General features: G+C 44.9%; 1 protein-coding gene and 1 long non-coding RNA gene across 4 annotated transcripts in view; both read right to left on the reverse strand.

The window, feature by feature from the left end:
* The window catches only part of NHS (NHS actin remodeling regulator), a 251,881-nt gene that overhangs the window by 197,747 nt on the left and 44,866 nt on the right, over nucleotides 1–9,268 (reverse strand). The gene's annotated exons all lie outside the window — the stretch shown is intronic.
* The window catches only part of LOC136786747 (uncharacterized), a 132,510-nt gene that overhangs the window by 78,998 nt on the left and 44,244 nt on the right, over nucleotides 1–9,268 (reverse strand). Inside the window, exon 2 of the long non-coding RNA XR_010826238.1 lies at nucleotides 1–8,476. This exon is cut by the window's left edge and continues 78,998 nt beyond it. This is a non-coding gene — a long non-coding RNA (uncharacterized lncRNA). The remainder of the gene's footprint in view (nucleotides 8,477–9,268) is intronic.

Below are 9,268 nucleotides of genomic sequence, written 5' to 3' on the forward strand. Positions count from 1 at the left end.
GCTATCTTAGATGAAATTAATCCCACACATTCTGCAACTGAAGATATTTGGGAGCTACAGGCTGGTTCTACTAAGTGGAAATACTACTGAAATTATTTCACAGCACTTGCAAAGACAGCGAGCATGACATACGCTGGTACCTTACTGCCCAAAGGTGACAAGAGACCATTGATTTTAATCAATATGAAAAGCTATCTCTTCAATCTACTGCAAACCTGTTGATAGAGACTTGTAGGTCCAAGGTAAACAATTTGCCACTCCTACCTACAAGAGTGCGTCTACAAAGTCCGTGCTTGGCATAGGCATGAAGTACCCCTATTTCACATTGTCATTTCTCAAAAATCTTCCTGCAGGTCCCTGGAGCCCTTGCAGATGGGAGCAGGAGGACACACAGTGCTCAAGGAAGTGGAGCTGCAAAGTTTTAGAGGAGTTAGGTTGTGTTCAGGCTTGAGAGCACCTTACCACTTGGGTCTCATTGCAGCCATAGCTCAGGTGCCAGCAAGACCAGGCTACCAAGGACACAGAGATTCCTGAGATTCCCCTGGTCCTGGCTCTCATGAGCCCACTGGCTAGGCAGGGAGCTGGCAGGGAATGAGGCAGGTTTCAGATACTGCCCTGCAGACAAAGTTTTCTCAGGAAGTTGCCTGGTATCTGTCAAAATCACATTGTAACCAACCCAGTTTCACTGACTCATCTGATTTAGAGTTGGCATTTTCTGATGGAAAAGATGCTTTAGAATATTCCAAACCAACACGGCCTGAATATAAAATGATTAAGGACTTCCCTTGTGTCCACTGTCCACTGTGTCTTGGGACAGGCTATGTGCAAAGCCTGGATATCCCACATATTTCTCAGTGATTTTCTGAGTCTGCAGTCCAATTCCAATTTCAAAATACCACTGTGTGCACCTTCTGGTCTAGCACCAACCTTTTCTGCTTATGGCACAGCTCCTTTATCTGGTCAAAAATGCCAAAACATGACAATATTGGTACATCTCTGATGATGTTGACACAATCAATGTTTGAAAACTAAAAAAAAGAGTGCCATATGCTATCAACTGCCAAACAGCACCAATCCTAGATTAGTTACTTACTCATTTCTTTTCAGTGAACTACTTCTTTCCACACCTAAAGTTGCACAAAATCTCTCACATGAATGCCAGATTCTCTCTAGATGTCAGTCCACAGAGAACTTGGGTGCTGGGAATAACTGAGCTGATGAGAGGATGCAGTGGTCCAAAGTATTAAAGAAGAGGGCACGGGGATGAAAGCCTGCACTGGCAAGCACTCCAGCAAGAAATCACACCGTGGAAGTTAGAAGGGGGTTTAAATTAGATGAGGCAGTGTTATTCTTAACGTTTGTAATCAAAAGCCTGTGGTTTCAATTAGGAAAGCAAAGATGCCTGGCCAACATGCTATTACCAGCTTTTTGGCAGGCAAAGCCATTTACAACAACCAGGCTGCCTCTCCTGCACTCAAGTATTTGTTTTTACATCAAGCCTTCTCTGACTCCATAGTTCTTGGAACAGACTCCAGCCACACTGGTAGAGGGCAAAGTCCATATCAGATGGATAGTCAAGCAGAACAAAGTGCTATTACTTTCTCAAAGTTGCTTTTCAGTCACACCCCTTACGTTATTCCCATGAAAATGAAGGAGTGATTTTAATTGTTATGTATGGCAAGAAAGAGACTGAAAATAGGAGATGAGTTGTGTGGGTTTTTTATTTTTGTTTTTCACCTTTCAGGCTGAAGTTGATAGTAAAATTCCCTAGAATAACTCAACATACCTCCCTTTTGATTTTGCTCCTCCACGTCCTTGGAACGCTTTTGGAAGCACCACAGTGTTCTGCAGGTTGCTGGCTTTCAGGAAAAGGTGTTCAGTTATATTGGACCAGAAACAAGGAAACTATGTGGGAGAGATGCACAAACATGAACATTTGCCCAGGAAGAATTAGGGCTCCTGCTCTGCACTAGCAATTGTTCTTTCAACTTTCCCTCATCCACACAGTCCCAGAGCAGTGCAAAACTGCTTGTGTTCTTGTAGAAAAAAAAAATCCATTTTTTTTCCTCTATCCTTATTTAAAGCTCCACTTCATTATATTTACTGGTATTCTGACTTTAATAAATAATAATCATATGCTTCTTGGAGGCTCTAGGCATCTTCACGCATAATTAATCATACAGCCAAACCCCATGAGCTTTCAAATCATCATTAGAAAGGAAATCTTCCAGCCAACCACCTTGAAAAAAAAGAGATCCTTTCTACCCCTTAATTGGTCTGGGAAGCACAGCCACAGTGCTCTTGAACGGATGTCTTCTGCACCGTACCCACAAAGCTGGGCTCAGACCAAGCCAGGGAAATAAATTCCAGAGATGCACAGCCGCCCCAGAAGTACATCCTGCTGACACCCATCTCTGCTACACTGTATGTCAGGTTGAAGTCACTGCAAGGAGAAGGAAAAGAGAGAGGAAAAAAAGTAGCTTCCCTTCTCATTAAGCAAGAATAAATATGGATGGTGATAGTTCAGGGATAAAGCACTGCATGCAGACACAGGCAACTTAACAAAGCTGCTGCTAACAGATTCTTACATCTCTTCTCCAAAAGGTGGAAGAGTACATCTTCGTAATTGCTTTAACTCTTTTTCCACCCAACACCTCCTTAAATTGGGAAAGTTAAACTCAAATTCCTTTACAGTAAAGGGCAGCCTTTAATACAGCTGCAGGTTTAGCATGTATCCCCATAACCTAACTGAGCACCAGGGCCACTGCCTGAGACTGTTCTCCTGACCCAACACTGGCCCTGTGGTACCTTGGGGCTCAGGGACACCTTGGAGAACTTGAACCCCTCTGCCGGCCCTGACAAATGATGGGCAGTCACAACCACTGGGGAGCCCAGGAGAAATGTCTCCAACAGCCGTGCAGCGAGCACGTGGCCAGGCTGCCCTCCTGGATGCGCTCCCCATGTACCATGGCAGCAGTGCCGCCTCACCACCCCCATGGACTCTGGTTTTCTGAACCGGTGACTCCACAGCACCCTTCCCACTTGCTCCATGCACCTGGGGTCCTTGCCTTTGGCATGACCCCATCACAGGGCTAACCCACAGACCCAGCAAGTGCACTCTGAGCAAGTAAGAGCGGAGAGCTTAAACCACTGCTTATTTCCCTCCTATTATCTAAGCTCCCTTTCAGTTTTAACTTCTGCTACACAATGAAGTAAGGTCTAATATGTAATGGATTACCAAGATTACCAACAGGGAAGAAGGAGTGAATAGCTAACTTATTTGTTTTAGAAGGAGTATGCAATAAAAAAAAAAAAAAAGTGCAGCCTACTGTATTATGCCCATGAACTTTATCCTTCTGACCAGCACGTGGTGTCCAAGAAAAATTTCCTGCTCCAAGAAACTGCAGCCTGGGACTGGAGCCCACAGACTCCCAAGAAGCTGCAGCTGAACAGCTCCAGCTAACCAGCTGCGTGTCCCGGGGGAATGGCTATAGCCTGGCAGTGGTTCTCCTTGCACTAAATCCTTACTGCTTTAACAAGGTTGCCTGGAAGTGGCTTGAACAGACGAAAAGGGAATGCTTCTCTGATCGAGTGACTCATAGAAAGAGGGAGGGAGGGAGGCAGGGAGGGAGGGAGGCAGGGAGGGAGGTCGTAAGATACTCTTTGGAAAGGATTTCAAAGCCGAGCATATTGTTCCAGGAAATGTTTACAGACTGGAAAAGAGGAAGTTTTGACTTTCATTGGCTTGTTCTGTTGCAACATGACATGTTTACCAAAAACCCATTCAGACAGGGAAAAGAAAAGCTCCCTTCTGAAGAAGAGCTGGGCAGGAGGCAAAAGCAGCTCTTCCAGTGTGAACTTTGCTTTAAAGTACTAGCCAAGAGGAGAAAATGAGCCCCGTCCTGGCTCTGCAAGGCATGCTCATACGTCAGACCCACAAAAAAACCAAACCAAAACAAAACAAAAAAAAAAACAGGCTAAATAAGAAAAGGCCAGAGCATGATCAGGACACTCTCACTGCAGTTTTTCAGGCCGTATCTGCCACATACTAGTGGCTTTATAAACACCAAAGACAGCGCTCCTCCCTGGAGATGGTAGCAGTGTCGGGGAGATGGAGCAGTTAGAGGGGGACGATATTTGGTTTGTTTGTTTGATAACAGATTGAACACAAGTGCAATAACCAACTGCCAAAGCAGGACTCATCGTGGATGTTCCTGGGGAAGGGCTCAGTGAAAGCATATCATGTTTTAAAACAGTAACTCCTATGATTTTACAGCTGAGGTTACATTGAGAAAGCAGATAGTGACCTGTGCCTTACTGTTTATTCTTTCACCTGCTGCGTTTCTTCCTGAGACAGTGTTGTTTTGTCCCCAAATCCGCTCTAGGGGCACCTCCCAGCCCCTACCAAGAGGTGTGCTGATCCCCCTTTTGCTGCCACACAGTTTTTGGCAGCAGCATCAACCCAGAGGCAGAGATGGTGCATCAGTCTGACCTTGCGGAGGTGCCAGGTCCCAGGGCTGTGAGACAGCTGTGCTTGAGCTGCTCCTTGCCCCTACCGAGCTCTTGCTTCTCCAGAGAAGCGTCATCTTCCCACTGGAAAGAGCTGCAAGAGCTGCAAGAAGAGAGGCCTCTGGAAGCACCTTTGTGAAAACAGCCCAGTGGAAACCAAGGAGAGAGAATAGGGCAGGTGACAAGTGTCCTTCAAACCTCGTGGCTCTGAAACCTCACAGCATCTCCTCTCTTCCTCCCCTCCCAACAAAACTGGCTCGAAAGAGGATGGGAGTACTTTCAAAACAGGCCCCAGAGCTTAAGAGGTGGGAGAGCAACAAGAACAAAGGCTCATCACAGGCCATGACAGCAGAGATCAAACCAGTACCTATCAAAGATGAAATGGTGCTTATTTAGAGTGACAAAAAGACAAGGAGCCTGTTCCAGAAGGAACGAAAAAAAGTTTGGGAAGAAGGGAAGCACTTCACTCCCAGAGATGTGTGCCAGAAGACAACAGGAGATGCAAAAGCCATCTTTTTCACCTTTAGCTCTTTTTGCTCTTTTTGTGAACCACGTGTACTCCTTGTCACACACTGCAGGAAGCCTAATGAGGAAAAAAACAAGTACTTTGTTTTGCAAAGCTTTTTTTTAAAGAACAGAAGCAAGTCCCACAGATGTCATCACTACTCTAACCTGTGGACCGCTAAGTGGACTAGTTCTTGCTTTGAAAACGAAGGGTCCCTGCAGTTTAGTGATTTAGAGACATTTTGAAATGCTAACCTATTTGACAAGATATTAGTCAAAAGCGCTGCCAGAGCGCGTGAATTAATAGAACCCATATGTAACTGCTTAATAGTAAACACTCGCCTAATCCTGTGTAGCTAAATGGTATAACAAAAGCATTAGCTGGTGACATCCACTTAGGAAATATGATCCAATCGATATTATGATTTCTTTTTAACTGCTCAACTGGTTTTGACACATACAAAAATGTGGTTTCAATCAGACGAAACTGCACCACAAAAAAAGCCTTGTAAAGGAGCCCAGACCTGTGGGCTTTAATGCACTGCAGTGAAAAAATTCACAATGGGACTGGAACTGGGAAAGCAGGAGGAGGAAATAAGTGGTCCCTCAGTCATTATTACCAGCCATGAGATCACACAGACCTTTCATCTTATATTATCAATCTCCTTTAGTACTGGACTTACAATAAAACGTGCAGTGCCAGGCATAGCTGTAACAGGAGAAACAGCATAATTCCCTTTGCTTTTCTCCTCCTGATTGCCCTCATTTACATTAACTCCTCAGCAAACAGTAACAGCTAATGGAGCAAGACTGTTACAGTCCTGGTTCAGCGGCACTGACTAACTGGGAACACTAAAAGGATATTCAGAAACACAAACCAAAATGATAGCAACTGACACCTATTCGAAAAAAAGAGAAAAAAAGAGAGAGAGAGAGAAATAGAGGGGAAAAAAAAAAAAAAGAGAAAGGAAAAAGGAGAAAATAAAGAAAAAGGAAAAAAAAAGAAAAAAAAAGAAAAAAAGAAAAAAAAGAAAAAGAAAGCAATACCCCCTGAACCAAACCAAAATATTCTCCACACCAGGATACTGCAGAACTGAGATAAACCAGCATAATATTTTATGAGGAAACCCTGCTGTCCACAGCTAATCTGATTTGCTGTATGTCCAAATGGGAGCTGAACGAAGCTTCCTCCTGGTGATGGTCTAAACCCAAGCCCTGGACCCACCAAGCACCGTAATTGTCTTGGCTCAGGCAGGATGCAGCCCCTCAACAGTGTTCCCACCTGCGGTTTTAAGATGGCATTTCATTAAACTGAATTATCTTTGTGCAAAATTTACAGATTAGCTCCCAGGCTGGCTCATATTCCTGCATCCTCAGAAGCAGACGTGAAGCTAATCAGGCCCGATCCCATGCAGGGATCAATGACAAAGCTAATTGAACTTTTACAGATGGACCGAGTGCAATGCATCTCCTGTGCACAGGGAAGTTAAAGAAGAGAAACGGGGCCAGGAAGTGCACTCGTGCTGAGCAGTGTGTGCGTGCCCGTGTGTCCCTGTGTTTATATGCCCGCATGCCTACCCTCTGGCTGCATTTGTGGAGGACAGAGATGAAATGTGGTGTGCATGTAAACTGCTTAAAAATTGTAAAGGCCACAGCACTCCACGGGAAGCAGGGTCACTTTGGTGTTAGAGCTGAACATGTAACGCCCTGAAAACCAGGCTCCTACATTTCCTCCAACAGCTCAATAGTAGTTTTACAGCTCCTGGCATTGCTGCTGCTCCCCTGGGGCGGCACCTATGGGTGCCGAGCCCGACACCTGCAGCCTTTGAGGAAAGCCGCCCGCGCGCTCCTCGGGGCGCAGTGCACAGCGCTCTGCTCCGTCACACCACCGCCTCTGCAAGGTTTGTGCAGACCCGGCTTGTGTCCCCGCACTACTCCAGTCAGCACCAGGGCGCTCAGATGAAGCTGACTGTGCCGGTATTTGGCCAGCCTTTTCGGGCAGTTTTGCAGGCTGCAAAACTTGGTTTGTGGCAGGTAGGCACTACTGATACCTGATGCAGCTAAATGCTGGGCTGTATAGACAAGTAGCGTAGCTCCAGCAGGCTCTACAGACCGCAGGTCTGTATCTCAAACCTCCTCCTCCATACGTGTCAGAAGGTGAAGCAGTTAGCACTCAGCTTCTCGACCTACCAAACATTAACTTTGCCAAACTACGCCAGTATCCAAAAGATCTTCATTAAAAAAAAAAAAAAAAAAAAAGTCCCACAAATGGCTGCTTTTAAAAAGCTTTGGGTCTCCTAGCTATTTCCTTTCAAAGGTCAGATGGAGCAGGTTTTAATATTCAAAGAACTGTTTTTCTTTCAGGATACTGCCTATTAGTTTCACAGCTGAGGGAAGATGGATAGACATGAGTGGGCTTCTTTGATTTGCTTTCTGAAATAAATATTCGTTCCCACAGATCTAAGTCAAACATTAACACTAATGCCTTACTCTAGGAGCCCATAACAGCATGAATGGTGAACGTGCAGATTTAGAAAAGTCAGCCTTCAGAAGACAAACAGGGCAACGTTTGCCGGCAGTATGTCAGAGAGGTCTTCACCCATTTGTGCAACACAAGTCCCATGTCACCCACCTCTCTGCTAAGGAGAAAAAAACCCACAGCTTTCCAAAGCTCGTATAAGAAGTATGACTCATTCCAAAAGAGGTAATTTCCCAACCAGCTCAACACAGGAGCAGACTGATAATCTGGTGAATAGCAACACTGCAGGAACAATTCCTCTGTTTCTGAGCACGGGGTTACTAAAGCTTCTGAAATGGCCCACTGGTAAACTGATACTGAAGTTAACCCTGCAACAGCACCAGGGCAATAAAAATAAAGCAGGAATGCTAGCCAATATGCACAAAGGAATATAAAAGGGTGAAGAGCTGATGGATTTATTCTTTTTTTTTTTTTTTTTGCATGAGCTAACAGCAAGCATAAATTTCAAGCCTGCTCCTCAGCTGCATCTCATCAGTTCTAACCTTTCTCATTATAAAAATCCAAATATACTGTAGAACTTGCATTTGCAATTCACTGGTCACTACATTAAAATCCTGAATGCTCACAGAAACTCATGCATATTTTTATTTATCGATGTACATGTTTGAGTCATAGCATAACACTCAGAAGAGAGGTATTCACTTTTGTAGAGTGGGCCACAAATGGTGTAGAGGGATGTTTTCTCATGCCCTGCTCAAAAGAGTGCAATACACCCCCAACAAATGCTGCAACAGTTCTCTTGAGAAAAGCTAAGCTATAAATGCGTGGTACACATTTGAATGTCTGTTGACATGGCTCAGTCTTTGAACAGCCAGCTTCCCATGGATACGTCTGCTCATGGGAGAGGCTTTCTGCCATTGCCTTCAGCCACTTGTCACTCTACTACAGTTACTAGAAGTTCTTCTTCCCTCTTCCTACTCCATCCTGAAAAGAAAAAAAAAAAAAGCAGCTCTCTCAATTGCTCCAGGCAAAAAACAGCTGGGTTAGTTTAAATACCTTGCTGGTTCAAGCTAAGCCAGTCCCTCTGGGTTTTAGCTCCTTTAAGACTTGTTCTACCCAAAGTATCTCAAATGGTTTGACTACAGTTGGGGTGGGATGATAATGCCTGCAAAAATAAAGTGGTAGCACAGGTGCAGTAACACTAGTTCAAATATTAATAGTAACACTAGTATAAACTATTTCATAGTACGGTAACTTATTTCTCCTTTGAGCTGTAAGTATCTGTAGCAGTGGAAACACCTTTGCACCAGTGCAAGAATATCCACACCAGAGAGATGCCATTTTAAGACTAGTGCTTTCAAACCAACATAGCAAAAGCACTTTGTAAACAAACACACAAACCCTGCAAGCAGTCTTGTCCAAATGTCTCAGCCTTTGTATTGGCCCTGTCTGTACTGCAGTCCCTGTGTAACTTGGGAGATCCTTACAACGCTCTGTGCGCAGCTGCAGCTGGCACCCAGCTGGCAAGGCAGCGGTGGTGATGAGCACAGGCAGTGGGAGCCCTCACTTTGACAGTCTCCACCCCATCCTCAGAAGCAGGACAAGAGGACAACAGCCCCAGTGGCTTTTATTCAATGCTGTTTGCTTTCCTGCATGCTGAGCGGGCATATTTCCCACCCCCCTGAGCCAACATGGGTAGCATTAAGAACAAGGGGCAGAGAGAGCTTCCCCTTCCTTTCTCTCAGTCTCGCAGCATCACTTTAACAGACAGCTTAC

The sequence above is a fragment of the Anser cygnoides genome, chromosome 1, assembly GCF_040182565.1.
Source record: "Anser cygnoides isolate HZ-2024a breed goose chromosome 1, Taihu_goose_T2T_genome, whole genome shotgun sequence".
NCBI classification, from domain to species: Eukaryota; Metazoa; Chordata; class Aves; order Anseriformes; family Anatidae; genus Anser; species Anser cygnoides.